Source organism: Mesoplodon densirostris, chromosome X (assembly GCF_025265405.1).
Source record: "Mesoplodon densirostris isolate mMesDen1 chromosome X, mMesDen1 primary haplotype, whole genome shotgun sequence".
Classification (NCBI taxonomy): domain Eukaryota; kingdom Metazoa; phylum Chordata; class Mammalia; order Artiodactyla; family Ziphiidae; genus Mesoplodon; species Mesoplodon densirostris.
This window is the reverse complement of record NC_082681.1, coordinates 52187749-52212348: the sequence shown is the minus strand read 5'-3', so window position 1 is coordinate 52212348 and position 24600 is coordinate 52187749. Positions and strand designations below refer to the sequence as shown.

At 39.5% G+C, this 24600-nt stretch overlaps 1 protein-coding gene across 3 annotated transcripts in view; it reads right to left on the bottom strand.

Annotated features, from left to right (window-relative positions):
- PCDH19 (protocadherin 19) overlaps window positions 1-24600 on the bottom strand; it is a 106575-nt gene that overhangs the window by 16720 nt on the left and 65255 nt on the right. The window lies entirely within an intron of this gene.

Genomic DNA, 24600 nt, shown 5'->3' with positions numbered 1-24600 from the left:
TTAGCCGAGAAAAAAACCTTCCCTTTTTGAGTGAAAATTTAATGTTGGTGGGGAAAAAAAGGCACCCAGCAGCTGGTGTTCTTCTTAACAGGAACTGACACTTCCTTCAGTCAAGTCCCAGGACATTCAGTTTTGTGGAACAGGCAATGCTATACATGAGTCAATGAAAAGTGTTGCAGCTGTAACTTCTAAATTCTTTAAAGATTCTCGACTGCCAAAATGTTCTTGTTACTGGGTGGGGAAGCTAAGAAACAACATTAGTAATTCTCCAATCACTTCCTTCCCATTTGAAAAATAAAGTGTTCAGTAAACCAATCACTGTTTCTTGCAATGATTCAAAAAGATAGTGTGTGTCATGTCATCAGATAGGTAAGAATCACTAGAACTAGTCACTGGAAGCAAATAAGAGTGTCAGAGGGATTAATATCTATTAACTACCCTAGGTTGGACTATTCATTACCAACAAAAGCCTCATAGAAAAGTCTAGCATTATCTTGATATTTCAGCATAACTTCAGCAACCATCTGGAATACTGTAATTGCAATGACACTGCTTCTGGGTACAGCAAACAGCACAATCATTAAAAAATATTCATTTCAGATATCTTCCTGGAAGCTAATAAATTTTACAGCAGTTTCAATCCTTCCACATAGCAACAAAGAAAAGCTTCGTTCCAGACAAATTAAAAGTAAATTGATTGCCTTAGGGGAATCTATTCAAATATCACTTTTCCATGTTAGAAATCTTTTTTCCTAAAACATTAGAGAGAGAGAGAGGCAGAGAGAGAGAATGAATCTTGGACGGGGGAGTGAGATGGATGATGGTGATAGTGTGAAAGGGATAGAAGCCAGTATATGAAAAAGACAAAATAGCAGCAGAGGGAGAGTGAGAAATAACCAAAATCATTAAATCCTTGTTTGCAAAACCAGGTAGAAATCAACGTAAAATAAATGCAAATATGTCACTGAGGTGCAGGCCTAACATTTGTGCTGTAATTTATGAATCATAACTATGCATAATGAATACCAAAATTGAAGGGATCAAACGCCGCCTTCTATGTTTATTTGTCATTATCCATCTTTCACGGACAATGCTCAATTTTATTCTTTTGCTCTTTTCCTTAGAATTACTTAGAATTATTATTTTTCCAGTTGTCCACTTAATCATATTAGTAGGAGAAAACAAGCTGTATTTTTCAGGGTGTTGCCTCAAAAGCAATTAGACAAATTCAGAAGCAAGGCCAATTAATATATTCTTTGAGGAAGCTTGATCATTTGAAAGCATGAGATGCTAGTCCTGCTGCTCATTTTAGGAAGAAAAAAATCCTTTACACCTTTAGCACATGGTGGTTCCAGTATGACCCCCTGACCTTCAGCTTGTCCAACTCTACTTGGAAGGAAAGAATGGCTGCTCCATCTGAAGCACTGAGGAAGTCTTAGAAACTCTTTGGGCCACAGCTGTGAGGGCTTTTTCTGAGTTGGCTTGAACTCTGAATACAGAAGTAGCAGAAGCTTTTTGGTTGAGATGACCTGAGTTCAGACATTCTGACATGGCTCTAGAAAAATCTATGTAAGAGCTGATGCATAGTAATCCTAAATTGTGGCCATAAAAAAACTATCACGGACACACACACACTCACCAGCACCCCTACCAGTCCTCATAATCCTGAATACTCATCTCCATTCACAAGTTAAAACAATGGAGCATTATATATCAATCATATCTCAATAAAGCTGGAAAAAATCAAATGGAACAAATCAAAAGGTTAATAAAAACCAATCTGGTAAATTTAAATGCTCTGTCCATTTTGTACAGATCATGTATCTTTACACCCTTGGAATAATCTGTTTTTCCAAAACATTGCCTCTTTTGAACTCCAATTTTATTGCATTTGCCCCTTGTTGGTTAAAATGCCAGTCTTTCATGACTGGGTCTGTGAAACATGGGGCTAATGAAGGAATGCCATGCTGTGGCTTAAGAAGCCCTGAGGAGTCTAGTTCTATGTTCAGAAATCAAGACAGCACTGGGAGTAGAGAATTTGATGCTTCATTCAAGCCTGCATGATTTCTATTCTCTGAGATTCCAATTTGGCAGTTATAGAGAAGGAGGGTGTAGACTTGTTTAATATAAGATGTTGGACTCTAGCATAAAAATATTCTAAAAGTAAATTGAAATAATGAAAGAAAAAGACTTCTTTGGCCCTAGAGCTTTCTTATCCCCTTAATTCCACTTTGCAATCTTTTTTTTCTTTGCTTCCCTCAGTTAGTGAACAGCAAATAATCTAGCTTGTTATTAAAACTGCAGATAAGATAATCAGCTTTGGCAAAATGCAAATGGTGACTAGCTGAAGAGCTAAGGATCATCATCTGCTCACATATGAAGATGTGACACAATTCTTTTAACTATCCTAAAAGTCCTGGATTGGGGGAAGGGTTTAGAAAAGGGTTGGAAAGGAGAAAAGAACGGGTCAGATGCAGAATTATATTTTAAAACCTCCTGCTGGCAATCAATGAGCTCTCTGCTGTTACTAATCACACACACATACACACACAACACAGAATTGTAATGCTGACATAGCTTCCTGGATGAGATACTTATAGGACAGTAACAAAGACATTGACGCATGGTTTTATTCTCCTGAGGAATCTTTGTCCCCCTTCTTCCAGAGTTTATGCAAACTGAAAGGTTTATATGTTTAACACCCTGTTATCCATTCCAATATGGGAGGTCAGCGGTATTTCAACAAAGAAACCACTCATGAGTAATGATTTTACGGAGACAAGAGTGGGAAAACGAACGGTTTGAAATGAGTCTAATTCCTTGTGTGATGGCTAATAAAAAGAAACATGTGAACACAGTGCTTGAGAAGCATTTTTGTACTGTTCAACAGACTGAAAATAATAGCCGTTTTTCTGGTCTGCATTACCATTAATAACAGCCTTCCCTTCTGGTCATCTGTGTTTACAGAGGGAATAAAGACTGATACAAGAGCTCGCCTTTCTTCTGCACCACCCAACTAGATACAGACTGTCCAGATGATTCATTTTTAAAACACAAACCAAGTTTTATTTTCAAAAGTAAAACTAATCAGTGTACCTAAGTGTTTCAGAAATTACTTAGGAACTGTGTGGAAGCCAGAGAATTGCCAAGATGGTTCTCAGAAAGGTTGTTTGGAGAGTAAAAGGGGACATTGACATCTCGCCTTTGTTTAAGGAAGCTCTTGATACTGTCCTGAGAGGAAATCTTTCATCTGTTCTATTTACTTCCTTCTGACCACACCCCAAAGACTGTCCAAGGCAGGGAAAGAGTAGATTGATTATGCACCAGATAGAATATTCCAAGGTAGGTTGTCGGTTCCCCCATTGCATTTAAGATGGAATTGCCTTCACAAAATTTCTAACATATTCACAGGCATTGCATAAAGGAAGGTTCCCCTGCAGTTCAATGGATCTTTTATTCCCACTTATAAATAATAAGTGCTCTCATGAATTAATTCTCATTCCTCTTTTCTCATCTCATTTCCTTTGTCTCCATTCCATAGTATTCAACACATCTCTGCCCTGCCCAAAATATCCTCTTGTCTTACCATTCTGCTCAGACTTCATTTCTCTTCCTTTAGCTTTGTAGCCTTTCCTCATCACATCAAATCTTTCTGCCTAGAAACTCACACCTCCAGGGAAGCTACAGGGAGGCAATCAGAAATAACAGCAGTGGCCAAATCTCTGACAGAAAATCCACCAATATGAAAAAGGCCTGTTCCCTGGGACATTTCCTACTTCCCACCAAGGAACCTTCAGAGTAAGCCTGATGGTTCTGTGGGGGCCCCTCCGAATATTAGAAACAGCTGTGTCTGGAAATTCCTTAGCCAGATATGTTACCAGAACCCCTTACAAGAAAAACTTGAGGAGAGGAATATTATCTGTACAACTACATAGTTTGCACACCCTATAAAAGAGCCCACATTTCCCTATTAGGAGAGTGAATGGTTAACATTTATTGTAAAATAAAATTTTAAGACTTACAATTCCCTCAAATTCTAAAAAAGTTGCCGTCAATTTTATGTCTGCCAAAAAAAAATCAGAAGGGTATTCAGTAAACCACTCAACTATTTGCTCACTGGAAACGCAGTCTAATTTAACACTGGCCCTCTCCTGTCCTTCACGTTAGTATCATTGGGCCCTCAGCCAAGGCCTAGAGAAGTGGTAAGCTTCATCTTGGTGAATTGGATTCTCTAGTGTCAGATATAGTCAGCCTGACTAAGGGGAACTACAGCTTGCCAAAATCTACAGTCTCTCTGTCTGCTCCACCCATCAAATATGCTTAGAAGTCCCAAGGCACAAGCCCAGCAGTCTACAGATCCCAATCAACTATCAATAGCTTAAGTGTAAGTGACTGTAGATGAAGTACAAGCCAAATGTGTTTCCTTTTTAGTTTCAGGAATTCCAGTGCTATTATGGCACCCATAATTCTCATACCTAATGATTCAGACAAGTATCCAGGAGCTAAGCTTTATGGGATGCTCTGCCCATGCTACAATTACAGCATTCAGCATAACACTAATAGGCATCCCAGTCTCGAGTTCCAAGGGCACCACATGCACAGTACTGACAGGATTACAACTCCCATCCCTGGTTAAATATGATGGAAGATGTAGGGGTTCTCATATGCCCTGCTGCTAGTCTGGAGGCCTGTTTCTGCCTCTTCAGACTCCCACAGCTAGTGAACAAAGGAATGCATGTGTATACGTTATAGCCTAGAACTCTCTAGTGGGTCTCTTATTTCCCTAATATCCTAATATTGCATCAAATGTTAATTTATTGAATTTTCCTTCCCTTTCTATTCTTGAACACTTCCCATATGATTCAAACTCAGTGCTCTATCAAATTATCTTTTCTTCTCAAACCAGAGGCTTCCCATCCTATAAAAGAATACTCCATCTCAGAGACACTACTTCGAAGTGAGCTGCTCAGGAAAACAGTTTTTCAATAGCTAGTTGTATCAGGAGTGAATCTAACTGAGTTATCCCTAAATGCAACAGCATCCCAGTGCATTTAAAGGGTAGTGCTTTATCTTCTTCCTTGATCAGGACCATATCCTGACATTCATATCCAGAGGAAAGCCAACTGCCTTGTGTTAACTATCATTGACCCTCCTCCAAGAATAACCTGGAAAATCCAAGGCATGGAAACCTGGCATCTCTTCAGAAAGCCCATACCTTGGGGCTCAGGAATATGTAGGTCCATGTGCCTCTTTATAGGGATAGAACAATTACTAGATCCCAGACTCTATTGAACTGAGCAGAGCCAACTTTGTACATAATCGTGGGTGGAGGGTGGGGATGGAAAAATTGGATAATCCATAATATTTGTATTTGCTATGGGGAAACCACAGTTCCTTTCACAATAATAGTGATCATATATTAAAAGTTTTTAGCATTATTGAGCTAGTCATTATTTAAACAAATCTCAGGAATAAAATTGAGTCCAGATATCAGAACAAATCAGTCCTTTCCAATGGCAATATTCTTCTGCCTTTGCTTCCAGTGAACATGGAGAGAATCAAACTGAATGTAAATGCAGCTACAATTTCACTAGACATTTTCTTTTCACTGTCATATTTCATTTTTGAGTGTTCCTTATTTTGTCCAACATCTTCCATTTCTTTGTTTCCTAGCACCATAACTGGAACATATTTGAGGATGTGTCTTTAGATTTTCCTAACCTTTGCCTAGTTTTCATCCCCTACTGATAAGAAGCTATAAGACAATATAATTAACACCAGCTGTCCCATCTTCACTTCTGACTCTAGGAGCTGAGCAAGCCAACCTCACAGGGTGTGGACTAGAGTGGGTAGAAGAATGTCTGGCTCCAGCCCAGCCATGGTGGGCCTCTCCCAAATTGCAATCCTCCTCTATTAGATAATACCTAAGTTCTTCAATCATGTTTACACAGCTGGAACTGTGCAGACCCTGAAAATCATGCAAAATGCAGACTGCTTAAGACTGCTCCCTGCTTCATTCTAGATTTAATCCTGTTTATCTAAAGAAGAATAAATGCATGTATTAAATTCCCAGCACTGGGGTAACGGCTACCAGGAAAGAAAACTCTCCTTCCTGCAGCATCCCACAGGTGTGAGGCTTTATGTCTGCTAGTAAGTAAGCAGCAGCCAATACAAGTTCAGTCCAGTAGGAAAAGCAGTAATAACAGGAAACACAACCATTCATGTCAGAAAACAATTCACTGTGTGACTACACTGAAAAACTACTTCTAGTGGAGAGACTGGCACTACCTTAGTGAGGCACAGTTTCTAGCCATTCTGGCCCTTGAGAGTATAGGTGAGTCTGCTCTCCCCTTCACAGAGGCCCCACCCTGAGTTTGTCATGTTCCTGCTGGCCAACACCAAGGAAAACCCTCCACACAGCTCCATCAGCTCCAAAAGTAGAGAACAGATAGAGTGTAAGTTTGGTCCTAGGCATTTGACAACCATTCCTGCTAAGGACCTAAAGTCATAGGGAATGGTGAAGAAAATTTTTAGCATTGCTAATTTTGTGGGTACAGAAAAGCAAAGGCAAACCATGCTGATGCAGCACTGTGTCCAAAGGCAAGCTTCTCTCCAGATAGAATGAGGTGTATGTAAGTCAGATCTACCGGAGCAACTCAAGACTTAATCTGCTCCTTGCCAAAGGGAAGCTTACCACCCTGCAGCACACCTGAAGCCAGCTTCTCTCAGTGAAGTGTGCATTTGAAAAAGGCACCATCTCTCTCTCCCAGAGGCAGTGTAGCATAGAGTGTAGACTGTAGGCTCTGGAGCAAGACTGCCTGGTTCAAGTCCCAGCTCTACCACTTAATAGCCCTATCGGGAAATTACTTAAAATTATTCTCTGTGCCTTAGTTTTTTTTCTTCTATCTGTAAAATAGGAATAACCCCACTGACCTCCTGGGGTTGTTGGGATGGTTAAAAGTAAAAATGCATGTAAACCAAGCTAAAGAGTACCTGGCACAAAGGAAGAACTCCATACATGTTTAGGTCAAGAAGCTCTAACTCTTTAGGATAGATGGAGTCCAAGCTGGCCTTATCCTTAGACCATGTAGCCAACTACTGGTGGGATATAAAGGAAGGGATGCTGGGAAAGATCCCATGTTAAAGAGATCACACTCTTCAGGCTGCCTTGGTGGCCCAAATGCCACCATTAATTATTCCCTTGTATTATCATCACATTAAGATATCAAATGCTATTTGGAAAGAGAGACCAATGAGTTTAGCAGATCCCTTGGAATAATTAGGACCTTGGGGAAATGGAACGTGAAACAGGTAAGTTTATATGTGGGAAGTAGGAAACAAAGCCTGAGAATGCAGGGCCCTGAGTGGTGACAGAAACTAAGAAAACCCAAGGGGAGTATTAGATGCCAGTGTTCCCAAATGGAGGGGAAGGAGAAGACAGATATAGTTGCACAATAGACACAATTTTGCCAAAGGCTAGCCCTCGCATACTCCTTCTGAGAATGTGAGCAATGCTCTTTCCCTCTGCTTTTTTTCCTCCTAGGCACAGAGCTAATTCTGACTCTCTGCTGCAGTAGAGCTCATCACTTAAGGGGGAAAAAAAACACACACGCAGAATGCATTCAAATTTAAAAAATAGACCTCAGAAAGGAAATATTGACAAGATGCCTAATATGCTAAGTAGAGGAATTAAACTGAATGAGGCACTTGGGGCGGGAAAGCAAAAACAGGCTGCACCACACACATTTGGAACGACAGTACTAAACCGACAATACAAAACGCTTTCAGTTGATTAACAGGGAACATAATATGAGAGGGAAGATGGAGTGGAGTGGAGAAGCTGACTTGATATCTTAGATGTAAGGGCAAGTTATGATAAGTGCAATTCCCAACAGTTAAGAGTGGAAGTGAGTCATCATAAAATTAAAGGCCAGAGGGGCAGATAATATCAAAGCACCTAGGGAAAAACAGCAATCTCTTTCTAAAATACAGGTGTACATAAAAGTAAAACAAAAAAACCAATGGGCAAGAAGGTTTCTTAGGAATTGAAGTGGAGAATCTGTGAAATGGACAAATGAGAGCCATTTAATTCAGGGACAAAGTATATTTAGGAGCTTTCTTACCCTCTGTTTCTCCATCAAAACCACATTAGAGACATTGGCCTAGGTTCTCCTCATAGATGAATCAATGTCTCAAAAGGCTGAACAACAGAATCACTGGAGATAATGAGGCAAATGGAGCTCTGAAAGACTGCTAAATTCCCCATTTCATGTGAATTAAGACCCCCAAAGATTGAAAGGCACCAAAGGGAACAACTCTGGTCATCAGATTTGGGAGTTCCATCACCAGGAGATGGGCTAGTAGTCCTGAACTAATGAACAGCTAAGAAATTGAAAGAAAGAGCTAATCATTCCATTTTGGGAAAGGCAGAGGCAGCTGCCAAAGCATCAGAGGGAACAGCTGTGTTCTTCACTTAGGGGAAAGACCTAATTAAGTTGAAAATTGCAAACTATTCAGAAATCGATGATTCAGTAAGGGAGAAGGAAGATGAGAACATGAATTGGGTGTAAAAGGAAAGGAGGACCATTTTCACAAAAATGCACGCACTTGAAAGCAGAGTTAAGCTAAACACATGCAAACAAAAGTCAAAGACAAGGAAGAAACTCAGAATGTTTAGTACAAGCTATCTTCACCAATGTTTCACCCTAATTTCACTTGCCACGATGGAAGGATTTTTACAACCCAAAGTCCCATGACTGACTCATATTTCCCATCCTGGCTTGGTCTTTAGAAATACAAAGGAAAGGGGCTTCCCTGGTGGCGCAGTGGTTGAGAGTCCGCCTGCCGATGCAGGGGACGCGGGTTCGTGCCCCGGTCCGGGAAGATCCCACATGCCGCGGAGCGGCTGGGCCCTTGAGCCATGGCCGCTGAGCCTGCGCATCCGGAGCCTGTGCTCTGCAACGGGAGAGGCCACAACAGTGAGAGGCCCACGTACTGAAAAAAAAAAAAAATACAAAGGAAAATTCAGCCAACATGGCTTCTACTTCCCCAATAATCCTTTCATACTAAATGAAAATTGAGGAGTCATAAAGTATCAGCAATAATGAGCCCTACAAATCATTCCAGTCCAAACTCTTCATTTACAGATGAGGAAACTGGGGCCCAAAATGAGGAAGTAAGTCGCTTAAGATCACAAATGGAGTTAGTAACAGATCCAGGACTTGAATTCAGATGACTGAATCAGGGCTTTTCCCCAAACAACAAAAACCACAATAAAAAGAAAAAAAATTGAAAACACCTTAATAAATACTGGGAAGTCCTCAAGTCCATTCTCTACGTCTGCATCTTTATTCCTGTCCTGCCCCTAGGTTCATCAGAACCATTTTTTTTTTAAGATTCCATATATATGTGTTAGCATACGGTATTTGTTTTTCTCTTTCTGACTTACTTCACTCTGTATGACAGACTCTAGTGAAGAATGATCACAGGGTGTTTTAACAATGTGGAAAATATTTTTAGGTCATCTTTGAGAAATGACTATCACTAAAATGCCCATACAGTACCACAAAGAACAAGTCAATCTAGAATGATTGGGTCTCAGCAAGCTTGCAGTCCAATAAGTGAAATAGAATGAAACCATATGATAAAACTTAGGACATTTATCTTAATGAAAACATTTGACCCAAAATAGCCCAGATCAGAGGAAATGATGAGGGGAACAGAAGCTAAAGATTTGAATTTCATCCGGCCTTTTTTTCAAGCCCCAACATGAGCAAGAAATCATCAAGGTTAGAGGGAAGGAAACTTCAAGAAGACTCAAGCTGTGATTTAATTGAAGTGTTGTGGTCAATGGAATTGCCAGTGAAACAGATTACACAGCAGACCAACTCAAAGAGTAAAATGTAAGAAACAAAGTGAAAGGCCAATATCTATATAGATATACTGTAGATACATCCAGGTACTATCAAACATGCCCCCTGGGCTAGTTAGGCACGACATTTCTTTCCTCCCATCTCATAGTAATGCTTCTGACTCCCTGATCTTTCTGGCTTCACTGCCATATTCTGCTGCAATTTCCCTAAGCAACATCTCTTCTAAACTGGAGGAGGTAGCCCTTTCATAACAGGAATGAAAACTTCCTGCCAGCCCAATAGCCTTTGAGATTTCAAATGGAAAAACAGAACAATGCCCTGGAGTCACATAACAAATCCAGGAAACACAAACTCTCTTCTGATCCTTGCCCTGTCTTAGAGTAAATCATTTCACCTCCAGCATCTGTAGAATGGGGTGGATGAGAACTGCCCTGGGGATCAAACATTGGTGGCTGGCATCTGTTGTTTGGTAGTGTTCAGAGCAATGAACTAATCAACATTTGTTCACTAAGGGTCTTCTCTAGTCATAGGAGCGTGCTATGAGCTGTGTGGGAGGAGGGGAAAAGTAATAAAGAAGGCAACTCTACTAAATGAAAAGAAGCCATAAAAATCTCCCATAAAGGAACACTGAACCACTACAATCAAAAAAATTCTTACTCGATGTCATTGAAAATATGTTTTTTATAAAAATATAATGGTGAAAGAGAAGCTATCCCTAGAAGAAAAGAGGATGGAATTAGGCTGAGCTTAAAAGGGGGAGAGTTGGAGAAAGAACTAAATAAGAAACATCAAGGGAAAAAGGTGGGGGAGGGAAGAGGTGGAGGGGGAGGGAAAGGTTATAGTAAAGTGAGCAGTTTACAACTGACCCCATAGAATAAAGGACACCAGATTTGGCTTAGAGTATTAGATTTTTTTTTTTTTTTTTTTTCTTTTTTGCGGTATGCGGGCCTCTCACTGTTGTGGCCTCTCCCGTTGCGGAGCACAGGCTCCGGATGCGCAGGCCTATCGGCCATGGCTCACGGGCCCAGCCGCTCCGCGGCATATGGGATCCTCCCAGACCGGGGCACGAACCCGTATCCCCTGCATCGGCAGGCGGACTCTTAACCACTGCGCCACCAGGGAGGCCCAGTATTAGATTTTAAGAAGAACAGATTGACTGTAAGAGGTGTGACATGGTAACCAAGGAGGAGGAGTCTTAAACATTGTTTAAGGAAAATGAAGACAGTTATCAACTAGGTATAGCCAACTTGCTTAGGAAAAGAGGAATGAACAGACATTCTAAGTTCATTGTGTCCTTAGACTTATTTGGCCTCTAATACTAGGGTGAAAAGCCCCTCCCTTGGTAGAACTTCACTGGTCCTTACTTTTTAACTGTAATTTTTCCTGAAATAGATAAGTGACCTGCTACTTCAGTTTGATTTTCACCCCAAGCTTCATGACATTGCCATTGAGCAGTTTCCAAGAATGGAACGCCAAAGGGAGAAAATTAAGATGAAAGAGCAATTACCCCTCAAAGCAAGCACACCATACCGTCTGTTAACTTGAGTATGGCACTCATTACAGATCCATTGGCAAATGGCTGTGTGCTCAGGAATCTAAAAGGATTGTGTCCAGAACCCAAAATGCAGAATAAAAAGAGCTTGGAAGTTGAAAGGTCCTAACAATTACCAACCCCTCATTTTACATTTAAAAAAAAAATAGGTAAAAATGCAAATTAATGTGATATAAACTGTGTATATAGTTGTTGAAGACGTACCAAGTAGAGGAGAGATCAGTCAAGAATGGCTTCTTATAGGACTTAAATTTTGCCCAAGAGGATTTTAAAGTAAGAAAGAGATATGGATAAGTGAAGAGGGGAAGTAAGCCAAGAAGGAGAATAATTTCATTAGCTTCATCTTACCACCATGATTCTTTGTGTGTCTACTATAAGAAAGGTACTTATCTAAGTTTTTTACGTGCATTATCTCATTTAATCCTTACAATCACCCTATAAGGTAGGTACTACCAATAGCCTCTGTTCTAAAGATGAGAAACCCAAAGACTGGACAGGACAAGTAACTTGCATACAGTTGCACAGCTATGAATTTGTGGAATATAATGAGAACCAAAATCCCCTGACTCTCAGGTCAGTGTTTATCTGCTACACTAGACTGTGCTGATAGTAAAGTGCTCAGGTCAAAAGGTCAAGCAGGAGAAGGGCAGAGGAAAAAAAATAGCTGATCACAATTATATTGTACCAAGAAAAAGTATTATACACATATAAATAACACTTTGGTTATTGATCCTAGCAACATTATTGCAACATTGCTCATCAGCCTCTCTATAAATATATGAATTAAGATTTTTTTTTTTTTTTTTTTTGCGGTACACGGGCCTCTCACTGTTGTGGCCTCTGCCGTTGCAGAGCACAGGCTCCGGATGTGCAGGCTCAGCTGCCATGGCTCATGGGCCCAGCCGCTCCACGGCATGTGGGATCTTCCTGGACTGGGACACGAACCCACGTCCCCTGCATCGGCAGGCGGACTCTCAACCACTGCGCCACCAGGGAAGCCCATGAATTAAGATTTTGAGAGGTTAGTGACTTACCCAGGGCTCTGTGATGAATAAATAATAGAGTGAAAACTATAATTCTCTTTCCCCTGGGCAACATGGTATTAAATCATTTTAGGGCTATAATGATCTTTTTAGCATTTTGCAGTATCATGTGGATTTGGATTTTTAGAAAGGCAAAAATTATGCCCTTCCAGTTACACTGATCACAGAATGTTATGTTCAAGCTAGGGAAGTTTGGTTTTGTTTTTCAGAATCTGCCTTTTTTAAACACAGTGTGTGTTCCTGTGTTATAAGTCTTTTTTGCATATTCCTAATTCCACACTAGTCTCTGTATGTGTTCTCACTCTCTCCCTCTCTCATTCTTTCTGTCTTTCTCACTCTCTCCATCTCCATTTATTGGCAAACACAAACATAAGGTCCCTTACAAGCCAAAGCATTTTATGCCACAAAACCACAGCCTGCCAGCTAAATTCAACACACTATAACCAGTGAAGATGAGCTACCTGACTTACCTTAATATAAGACAAACAGCTCTAAGCAAGGCATGAGGAAAAAGAAAAAGAAAACGAAAATTCATTTATCAACTGTGTATTTGAGTGGCTCTCTCCTGACATTTGTATAGAGAGGATTTTATAAGGGGCTTTGGCTGAGTTTTCTTCTATCATTAACAAATTCATTTTTTTCATTACAAAAAAGAGGCAGAAATTCAAAGGCACATAAATTCCCATCATTGCTCAGATGACATTGTCCCCATGGACCTGCTGTGAGCTCATTCATATGACAAGGAGATATGACCTTTCAGATAGGAGCTGGGCATTTTTCAGTCCATTGGCAGAAAAAAGAATAGAAATGATCCTTTGCAGGGTGACTTCTAGAGGAGAACTAGAAATGAAAAATGTATCTCCTCATTTATTTTTTAATGAAAGTCTGGGCATGAGGTAGAAACAAACAAACAAACAAACAAAACAAAAGAATCAGAATGATGTCCCATTAGCCATTTAAGAGCAGTGAGGCAAGAGAAGGAGAGCAGGGAAGGATAGAGCCCCTGGGGGTTAGAACACGCACATTTTTGCAGAGGGAAAGCAAAGCAGAGTCAATGCCAACAGAAAAGAACTAGAACTTTGCTTGCCTCACCACAGGTGTTCAAGAATATGTGCATTTTGTAACGTAGATTAACATGGACCTCTCTTTCAAATTCCACAATGAAACCAAGCAGGACACTGTGGGGCTCCTGGGCACAGAAGCCTTTCTATGTCCCCCATTTCTTCTTTGTAGGGAATAGAATCCAGCCTCCATGACCTTCCCTGAGTTTCAAAGGGCAGATTCGAACAGTTGCTAATCAGGGAAGGGAGGGGATGCAGAGACAAAGGAGGAGCAGCCAAGAAACAATAGTGCAGCCTTACTGCAGGGTCCTGGTTCCACCTCAAGGGATGCACAAAACAATATCTTTGAGCTCTGTAAAGAACTAAAACCCCCAACAAATGGAAGATTTTAGCATTCTTCATTCCAGAGAAGATCACAGTTTGAATAATCTAGAGAAACTCATCAGGCGACCACCTGAAACCAGATTAAAGGAGTGCAGGCCCTGCACACACCCTGATCCTAATCAGCAACCCCACTGTTGAACCATTGCTATAAAGCTCCTCACCAAATCCTCCCAGGTTGGGACACACTGTTTTTGAGGTATGAGCCTGCTGTGTCCCCCTTTGCCTGGCAAAGCAACAAAGCTATTCTCTTCTACTTCACCCAAAACTCTGTCTCGAAGAATCTATTTGGCACCTGCGCACAGAGGTCAAGTTTTCAGCATCAGTAAGAACCTTTAGTCGACATCCTTTAATTTCTCAAAACAAAGTCTGGGCTAATTCAGAAACATGATGTGATAGTGAAGGCAGCTTTTCAGCATTCAGATATTTTACAGTGAGTAAATCAAATAATTATCGAGCATTCATTTGCACATTGATAGCTCTGGGTGAACTCATGAGGTTGTCATCTTTGGCACTCCTTTTCTGTGCTTCCCCCTACCTGCTGAGGCTCAGTCTTCAATATTCTAGAAACCACCCACACACACACACACCAAATTCCAAACTTAGAAACAATCTAATAGCAGTCATTTACAGTTTAGTGTGAATTTGAATAAATGCATTCCCTCTTCCCATGGGCTGCTTGAAATTTGAGCTATAATTGTAAAATGAAATGCCTGACCCTTTGTTAAAGGTATCATAGATAGCAGCAAGCAGATGAGAGGCTCTGGACAGTGGTGTCCCTGAAATCATGGAAAGTAGATATTTCACTGACTTAATCTCTGTAGTAATAATAGCACTTTTTATTTTTGAGCACTTACTATGTGCCAGGAAATAACACTAAGTGCTTTACCTGGATCATCTCACAACCATCCTGATAAGTAATTTCTATGTTTACTCCTATTTCATAGATGAGAATATTGAGGGTTCCAAAAAATAAGTAATTTGAGTAAGGTTAATAGCTATTAAGAAGCAAAGATAAGCATGGAATTTAGATCTGTCTTATTCCAAAATCTGTAGTCACTATGATGCTATGCTTGCCTTCAGATTTACAGGCAGACTAGTGGTGTCAATCTTGAGGAAAATGGAACAGGGTAGAAGCTGGACTTGCTTATATTAGTTGGAGCCTAAATTGATGGGACACTGTCTGTCTGGAAAACTCTAATGACAATTAGAATTCTCCAGTTTACCTATGAGGATTAGCTAGATAGTCTGTCTGGATTATGCCTCTCCTGTCCCTGCCAACCTTACTTTCAACCACAGATATTTGTATCTTATTTCATTTCTCTCAACTCTTCATTCTAACCTTGTCTACCTTTCTTAATCAGCTAAGATTCTGATTTTGAGTCTCATTTTAAATGGCTGTCACTCCTCTGTTAACTTTTTTAAATTCTACACTTGTCTCCCTCTCAGGGTTGCTGTAATAGATAAATGATATAACATGAACTCCCTTTCACGATGATTTTGGGGACTTTTCAGGACTTCAAACATTCTATGTTAAGTAGAAATTTAAGATACCAAAGGGGGCTCTAAGTAATGCTGCAGGTAGAATATTAGGTTCTGTGTCTGCATTTCTGGTATAGGTATTTTAATCTCTAAAGGATCCTACATAATTAACATTAGGCTTCTGGAAAAAGTACCACTTTTCTAAATTAAATAAAACAATGTGTAACTTTGCAAATCTCACTTATTTAATAGACAGCCAATTCCTCATCTAAAGGTTCTGTCCCCTAGGATCATGTAAGTTGTTCATTTTAGATAATTTTTCTTTACGACAATGAGAGAGAAATGAGGCAGTTAAAGGTGCTGTAGATGGATAAACAAAAGCACAGGACAAAGACATGAGTCCAACAGGTTTTGAACACTTATCTCTTTCCTCAGTGACACTTATTTCTGGGTGTGGAAACTATCAACGAGGGAGTGGGATGGGGGACAATAGCAGAAAGGAATGCTGCTCCTTCATCTTCATCATGCAAATGTAATCGTTTGAATGTTGGGTAGGCCCAGTTGATAACCTATCATTTTTACTTAAACAGCTCTTTGAATATAGAAGACTTCCCCCCTCCCAACAGTACAATGCTCATTCCTTGGCTCATCATCCTGCAGAAAAGAAGCAAAACACACCTCTAACGCCCTTAGGCAATCAAGAGGAATTTAGCTCAACACAGAAGGCAGACAGGGAGTCTGGCCGACAGGGTTACAGCCTGGGAATGGGTACCTTCAGACCTTCAACCTATAATGTTGGTAGAAACATCTGCCACCCACTTCAATACCACCGGAATCTGGAGAGCATTATAAATTATACCAACTACAGAAGCAACATTTTCTGGCATTTTAATTGCTGGAACATTAGAGATTAATTAAGCAAACCTTACTTAAATGGCAAGTCAGTCATTTTCCTCCATGAGGGGCACCATACTAATGGAAGCTTTAAAGTAGACTGTGTTTCTTTGAAAACTGGGTTTTAAACCAAAGATCCAAAGCAGATAGTTTTATGAGTCTCTAATTAGCATCACAAAGGAAACACCAAAAGGTTAATAAGAGATGGTTAGTCTGGAATGGTGGTTTCCTGGTGCCAGCTCCAGCAGCTCAGTCTGTTTGCAAACTCATTAGCTGCCTAGATTGATTAGCAGCTGAATTCAGGAAGTGCTCTCTTGCTGTGTTAGCAGGCTAGTGTGATTCGATACACCTACCCTACAGCTAACTAGGGCCCAACAGTAAGGTAACATTTTCTGCAGTCAAATAAGGCAGGTTTTCTTTGCCTTCAACTTCAGTTGACATCAATTATAAATCTGAAAGTGTTTGGTGAAGCTCTGAGATGCATAATGAAAACTTCTAAGTTGACAGTTGGCACAAACAAAGGTCTGGCTCCAGGTCTTTAAGATCCAATTTGTGCATCAACACCATATTTCTGAATTCTCATTTTGCCGCTAAGCAAAATCATCCAGTGTAAGAAAACCCAAACTTAATAGAGTACTCACAGATAATCACTCAACTTCTAAAATGTACAGTTTGATGGGCAGTGAGTCAAGCAAAAGAATTTGCACTTTGGGTTTCACTCTGGACTTTGCCATTGATTTGTGTTCTGACGTGAATAAAGTTTTCAAATTCTTGGTGCATCAGTTTTTCTTCCAGAAAAAAAAAATGGAACAGATATTTATATGAAGCATGTCTCTGAAATAAAATGGGTCCTTGAATTAAAAGGACTAAATTTTCTAGCTAGTGATGATAATAATAATAATTCCCCCAATTTAAAATAGTTCACATTTGCATATGAATCATGGTTCAGCTTCTGCATCTGACTTACTTTAGTTTATCAACAGTGGGCAACCTGACTCTTACAAGCTGGAGGCATTTTTTTTCCAATAAGCTGATTTTTAAATTAAATTAAAATCAAAACCATTCTTTTGGTTCACCTCCCAGATTAGAGCAACTGACAGCCTCATTAATGATTAAAAACAGCAGGTGGTGATGTCTTAGAACAGTTTGACCAGTCTGAGTATCTTGAAACCTCTACCATTCCTCTTTTCCCCCTTTTACACGTATTAAAAAGGAAAGATTCTATTGTTCACACAGGTTGGAAACTCCACAGGGTGAAAGAGGAGGGAAGAAAGCAAGTGGTCAAACATCTATTATTATGCAACCTAAGGACAGAAAGGAGAGACTATATGGGCTTAGAAGTGGCGAAAGGGGCCACACATTGGAAAAATGTATCTCTGACACTGGATTTGAATTTGCAAACTCATGGCTGGGAAGCTGCCTTGCTGTAATCAACTAAGGTTACCAAGTTTCTCCAGGTGATTATAGTAGTGTTTGTTTACAGATATCTATTAAAAGGGAAGCAGTATAATAGGTTATGCTTTTATTTTAAAGTAGATTACAGTTGCACTCCTGCATGACTTAGAGTCTAGTTACTAAACCACAAATTAGAAAGAATCTAAGGCTTAGCTAACTGGGGTAGGGGGAGATGAATGTGTTTTTTAACTTCTTCCAAACTGAAACTCTCCCCGTTCAACTAAGACAGGAACATAAAGAGTCTCATTTGCCATGAAAATTGATATTATTAAAGATTTAAAAGAACATTAAGATGGTGTTGTCTATTATTTCAGATTTAACAGTTTACAAGTTTGTTGTCTACACCGTTGTGAAGAATAATGGAGTAGAATTATTATTATTATTATTATTATTTTTTTTTTTTTTTTGCGGTATGCGGGCCTCTCACTGTTGTGGCCTCTCCCGTTGCGGAGCACAGGCTCCGGATGCACAGGCTCAGCGGCCATGGCTCACGGGCCCAGCCGCTCCGCGGCATGTGGGATCTTCCCAGACCGGGGCACGAACCCGTGTTCCCTGCATCGGCAGGCGGACTCTCAACCACTGCGCCACCAGGGAAGCCCTGGAGTAGAATTATTATTCCTGATAACAAGGAACCCACAAAAGACAAAGTGTCTCTCATGAGGCCACCTCAATGAGACAAAACTTTGAATGAATTCACCCAGAGTTCATTTTATGACAAACTCCTTTGGCCCCTTCTGAATTCAGTGCCTTTCAAATCACCCCTGCTACCTACCATCTCACCTATTCCTCTAACTACAAGAGTAGATTTTGGGATGCACGTTTTGGGGTGAAGTCCAGTGTTCACCATAAAACCTAAAATCCCACAACACCCTTCTGACTTTGTCACTTGCACACAAATGTCTAGTCCCAAAGGATTTGCTCCAAAACAACTCTAGAGACTGGTATCTCACTGATATTCTCTTTATGAGAAGTCGTGGGGAACTGCTTTGTATTCTCTCTGCATGACAGAATAACTAGTTGGCAGGGAGGGGATTCCATTCTGCCCAATTGCAAAAGCATCTGTTTTGTCTACCCACTTTAAGCTTTGTGTAAGTCTCTAAAAAGTAACTTTTCTGATGGCTCTAAAGGCCAGTTCAAACCTTTTCCAATTTGGTGCCTGGTGATTTTTCCATGGCTGAAGTTTTATTGGGGGTAAGCCTTGGGGTAGGAATAGAAATTGAAAAGACTTTCTTGTCAAGTCACATTTCAAAAGTGGATGTGTCAAATTAGCTTTCCTTGGCCCAAAAGGAACAAACAGGCAATGAGCCATCTGGTGAAGACAGAGACCAAAAATACCTGGGGCAAAGACCTGATCCTGGATGACAAAAAGTATCTACAGTAAGAAAGGAAAGCCATCTCACAAGTATTTTGACTACAGTGCAATAAAGGAATAATACATGATTTTGGTATTCTTGAAATTGCTTTTTAAATTATGACTCAATTCTTCATATTTATTTCATAATAAAAGAGTTAAAGGGAAGATGACAGAAAAAATACTTCATAAGTATTTAAACAGAAAGTTCAGATTCATGTTTTCCCATCCTGATGGAGTTACTTATGGTCCTTAACCATCTTATGATAGGACAGAAATAATGTTAAATAGATTGAGAGGCCCAAAGAAAATAATGATCTTGATATTTCAATGGACTTTTTGAGTATATGAATCAACCATATGATCTAGCCCTATACAACAACTTGATTTGCTTCTCATCTGTTGTCCTATTGGCAGTGTCCCTACTTATCATGGCCTATAGAACTTGCTTCATCGTGAAGCAATTGGAAAAAAAAAATTCACCTAGTAAATCACCCACATAGAGCACAATTTTATCTTGCATACTATATCGGGGCCTGGCTTCCTCTATTCCTCCAAAGGGATCCCATTACACCAAACTGTCTTTTGAAATGCACTTTGCTTTCCAGCTCAAATAATCTTAATTAATTTCTTCACCGATCCTATGCAGTCTATTCCATACTGGACCATTTGTGCTATTGGGTCATAAACTCCTAGAGAATGAAACTGCTAATTGTTCAGTGTGCTCCCTTTATATAGCCTCCATCCTCCAATGCTTTCCGAGTGCTCAGAAATATAGAAATTCTTAGTGTCAACCAGTAAAGAAAGCCCTTGGCATTTACTCTCATGATGAGTAATGAATCCCGTACTACAGGTAATTATTAATAATAATAAATTTTAAAATAGACAATGACTATGAGACGACTAAAAGTTCCAAGTGGATCAGGAAAACATTATTATATTAAGAAAAGGAATAGTGCTTTTATTTCAAAGCAGATGAACAGAGCTGTCCTAAAAGAATTCTCTGACCAAAAGGCCCAGGCTAAAATAATGCTAGTAAACAACTGCTAAGAGCATGGATGTTTCCATTAGTTAAGGACAACATTTTATTTTAGCGGCTACCTTGCCAATAAAATGTAAATAATGCTTTGGAAGTAGTTCAATTACCTGGTGCAGCAATGTAGTTGAAATAAACAAAAGCATCCACCTGTCACTTCTCTTCCCACCTACCCAGCCATTGCTGAGACTGAGAATGGATAAAGGTCCTGGATGTCAGAATGAAAGGGAGACTGGGTATTGAGTATCACTGAGTACCTCCTAACCAGCAAGGTAACTGGGCATGTCAAAGATTAAACCAACCATCTTACAATGACAGTAACTAAAAGTAAGGAGGAAGTTCAATCTCAGAGTAGATGGATTTAAAAAGAAAATGTTTAACATTGTGACACTGTTCAAATTAGAACATCAAGGAAGAACCTTTCGTGATACTCTTACTAAAAATAAGATCTTGAGTGTAACAGCCTTCTTTTATTGTTTCTTATGCTCTATTGGCACAATATTAATAAGGTTTTTATTAGTCCCAGGCTCTATTCTTATGATGATTTCTAAAATCAGAAAGAATTATTCATTTCATCATTGAGCTGACCTTGGTCATCCCAGTAAAACCCAGATAAGCAAAGCTAAAAAGATAACTTTCACAGTCAATAACAGAAGTAGTTGACACATTCCCAGAGCCAGACATATAGTAGGCACTCAAAAATATTTCTGAATGAATGAATAATATATATCTATGCATGGATTTTTCCTGTCTGGTTAGAATGCTGTATACCTGAGGCAAGATGAAAAAAACCTGCAAGTCATATATATAGAAACAGTGTATACATATACATTACTGTGTTCAAGTAATTAAACATTTTACCTGGTATATTTTCAATAGGCTAAAGACACCTTTAAAAGATTCTATATGAGAAAAACCAGGGGAGAAATAACCACATGAATTGCAAAGCAGTATATCTAGCCTGAAAGATGCTAATTCGGGTCCAGGGGGAGCTAATCAACCTCTTTGTTGAAGTAAAGATAAAACTTTTTGACAGCAAATGCTATTCTGATAAAATGGAATTTTCAATTACTCTATGAACATCTGGTTCATGCTACCATTTCTGGATCCCAGCAGCACACTGCTTTGCAATGTCACAAAATATTCTCCACTGAGAACTCCCTATTTTGCCAAGAGATTAATTGAAATGAGTGTTTGGAAATTTAGTGAGGTGAGAGGTGAGTCGGGGGATAGGTAAGAGGATAAGGAAAGGATGTTCAGTCACTGGATCATAATTTCATTAAAAGCCTAGAGGAAATTAAATTACACATTGTTGGTAGAGTGTTGAAAGTGTAAACATCTTAATACACCTGTGGTTGAAACTAGAATATGCATAGTATGCAGTCTACAGAACATTTTCATGGCTAATTTGCAACAGTGGTTACATTAGACACAGATCAAGTTCTTCAAATCCATGTTTTACACAACAAACATGTTAAATGATATTCAGGTGATGAAACTAGCAAATAAACAAGTTTAGGAACATGCAGAAGAACCTACACTCCCAGAAATAAAGCAATCATTATATTGCATTTTGGTGATTTTAGATGTCAAACTCAGCTATATGTTATCACAAATTTCTGTATGTTGCTTCCATTTGGTATCAATTAGCATGGGAGGGGAAAGCAATTCAGTGTTGTAGTGAACTCCAAATTAGGTGCATATTAGAGCAATTAGAGTCATCTTTTCAGATGATGAATTTATAATCAATCATTAAAATCATAAGGTAAAAGATTGAGTGTGATTTGAAACAAATTAGTTGGGCTTGGGACTAGTATGTACGGTTCTAAGACATGAACCTATAAACTCTAATTTCATATCAGGACTACACATTTGAGTATGCATAATGGGACATCCAAGTCATCACAAATGGGCATGCAAAGAAGCAAGGAGACAAAAGCCTCTTAACCCAGCACTATTCAATCCAAAAATAACCCTGACAGGAAGATATTCAAGCCCAGTGAAACCCCCAATTATGCAACAAACCCATGAGCCTCTGGCATCTCTGACCACCCTACTTTTTGGCTATTCTTCTTAGAGATTGTCTGCAGAAATTGCATAGGGAGAAATGTTTGTCCCTGCCAGAAGGTGGTAATTTTACCAAATAACTCAAATTCAGGGAAGGAAAACAATGGTTAAAAGATTTGAGTGCGACTCCCCAGCTCAGCACCACATCACATCAGGAACCAGATCAGGTGGTAAAATCTGCTGAGTGATAACACTTACTTGTTCTCAAGGCACTCTGAGAGCTATAGAAATATAGCATTGCAAAAAAGTGCCATATGCCAGTAGAAGTACAGGATAAAGAATGTTCGATCACCTTCTTTTCTGGGAAGCCATGACAAGAGCTACAGTATGGCGGACAATCTGAGACATATTAATTCAAAGGCACTGCAGATGATAAATGTAATTCAGTCACCTGGCAACCAGGAGATTCAGCTCAGCCAGTTCATCAACCCACTGACCTGGTTTTAGGCTTGTCGAGAGTGATACCAGGATTGATAATAATCCAGAAAGAAGAGATTCCTGCCATTCCATCATATCTCCACCCTGACCCAGCTCACAGATGTGTTTGGTTGGGGCAATCAAAATGCAATCAGTCAGTGATTGTCTTTCAACCACTGTGCCTTAGGATAAAATGAAAAACATTTATTATATGAATCCAAGTTTGAGAAAATGCTAGAAAACGTTAATTTTTGAATCACTGCTATTGTTTGACGTAGCAATATTCAACCCAAGTAAACTGGTGACACCACCTGTGTGGCTAGCCTAGAGTTGATTGGGGATACAGTTAAGTACCATTATGGAAAGCTCAGTAGTACTGGGATATCATAAGGTAGAGCCAGAGATGTAAACAAGGCCTGAATTCCCTTTGTAACTAAACTTTAATGACTCAACCAAATTGAAAAGAACAAACCCGAGGGTTGGTTCAAGGTTTAGCCACTGCTAGAATAATGGAAAAAATGAAGATACATAGATAAGAATCGAATACTGAGAAACAAAATGTAAAAGTGTTGCCAAAACAGAAGAGCAAAAAATTGTGTGTGTCTAATCCCCATCTTAAACATAGGAGAGTCTTGGGATAATGCCACACATTTGCTTTAGAATCTCATTATTACAAATCTACAGTATCTATACACAATACATCCCTTTTGTAAGAAACACTCTCTCAGAAAAATTAGCTGCAGTCCACTGGTACTATTTTCCTAGAGACATGTGACAAAAAACTAGATGTTGTTCTAGCCAGGCACAAAGTGAGAATCAATTATGACTATTTCTTTTCCTGGAGTCATTTCATTTTAGAGAGCATCTAACTAAAACCCCTTCTGATACAAATGAAAAAGCATTTCTTTGAGACACAAGACTAGTAAATGATACATATCAGTCTGTATCCTGTGACACGCTGCTAATGCTCTGGGAATCAAATAGCCTCTGTTTCAGTTATATAAGTGTTTAATTTTTTCATCTTTAGTCTTAGTAAGGTTACCCAGAAAGTATATTATCTCTGAGGATGGCACCACTCACCAATGAGAAAAGGCAGCAGTGCACAATCGGTAGTGACTTATATATATTATAGACTTTGACACTTGGATCTGCTGGGGAGGGGATGGATTAAACAATTTAATAGAATCTACAGTGAGTAACTTTTTCTCCATAGAAAACGTTTTATTTTGTGGATCGTACATTTTTCCCCCCTTTGGATTCATTTACAAGACCCAAACAAAAGCATTTAATGATGTTTACAGTGAAATGAAACAGCTGAAGACCAGCACATAATCACCATATTTTGTTTTCTCATCTTTAAGTCTTTTAGCAGTGGGGCTTCCAGCTGAGCTTGCGTCTCTCAAGACATAGCCAAGCATTCTGAACCTTCACTGAGCCTAAACACTAAGCTGAATTCAGAGTTCTTAATTGAAAAAGACAGGCTTTTTGCCTAGCATGTTTGCATCAGTAAAACATTGAAAATGACATTTGTGCCCAAGTCCATCTGAACATTCTGCCTTAGCTGAACTCTGCTAATGTTTTTATACCCTGGTTTATGCTTGGCTCCTCTTGCTAAAGCATGTGTGGCTGAGTTCCCAAAAATAGACTCTTCTTCATACATGAGGATGCCATTCCTGACATGTGCTTTGAGGCATTTTTGACATGCACAGAATGTTACATTAAGTCAGCCATGTTTTCTTACCCTGGTCTCTCCTATGAACAGTGGCATGCATTTGCATGGTAGCTAGAGGGATTTGGCATCACAGCCCCATAGACAAAATGGGAAGTTTTGTACTCTCTCCTCAGTAAAGAGTATGCAACCTGTGGTCAGAGAACAGAGTCTCTTTCTGGGTAAAGTTAAACAACTTGATATGAAATAAAACTCACCCCTTTGGTGTCATAAGTGCTGTGTTCTCTGCAACTCAACTGATCAGTCCAATTCATGTACTA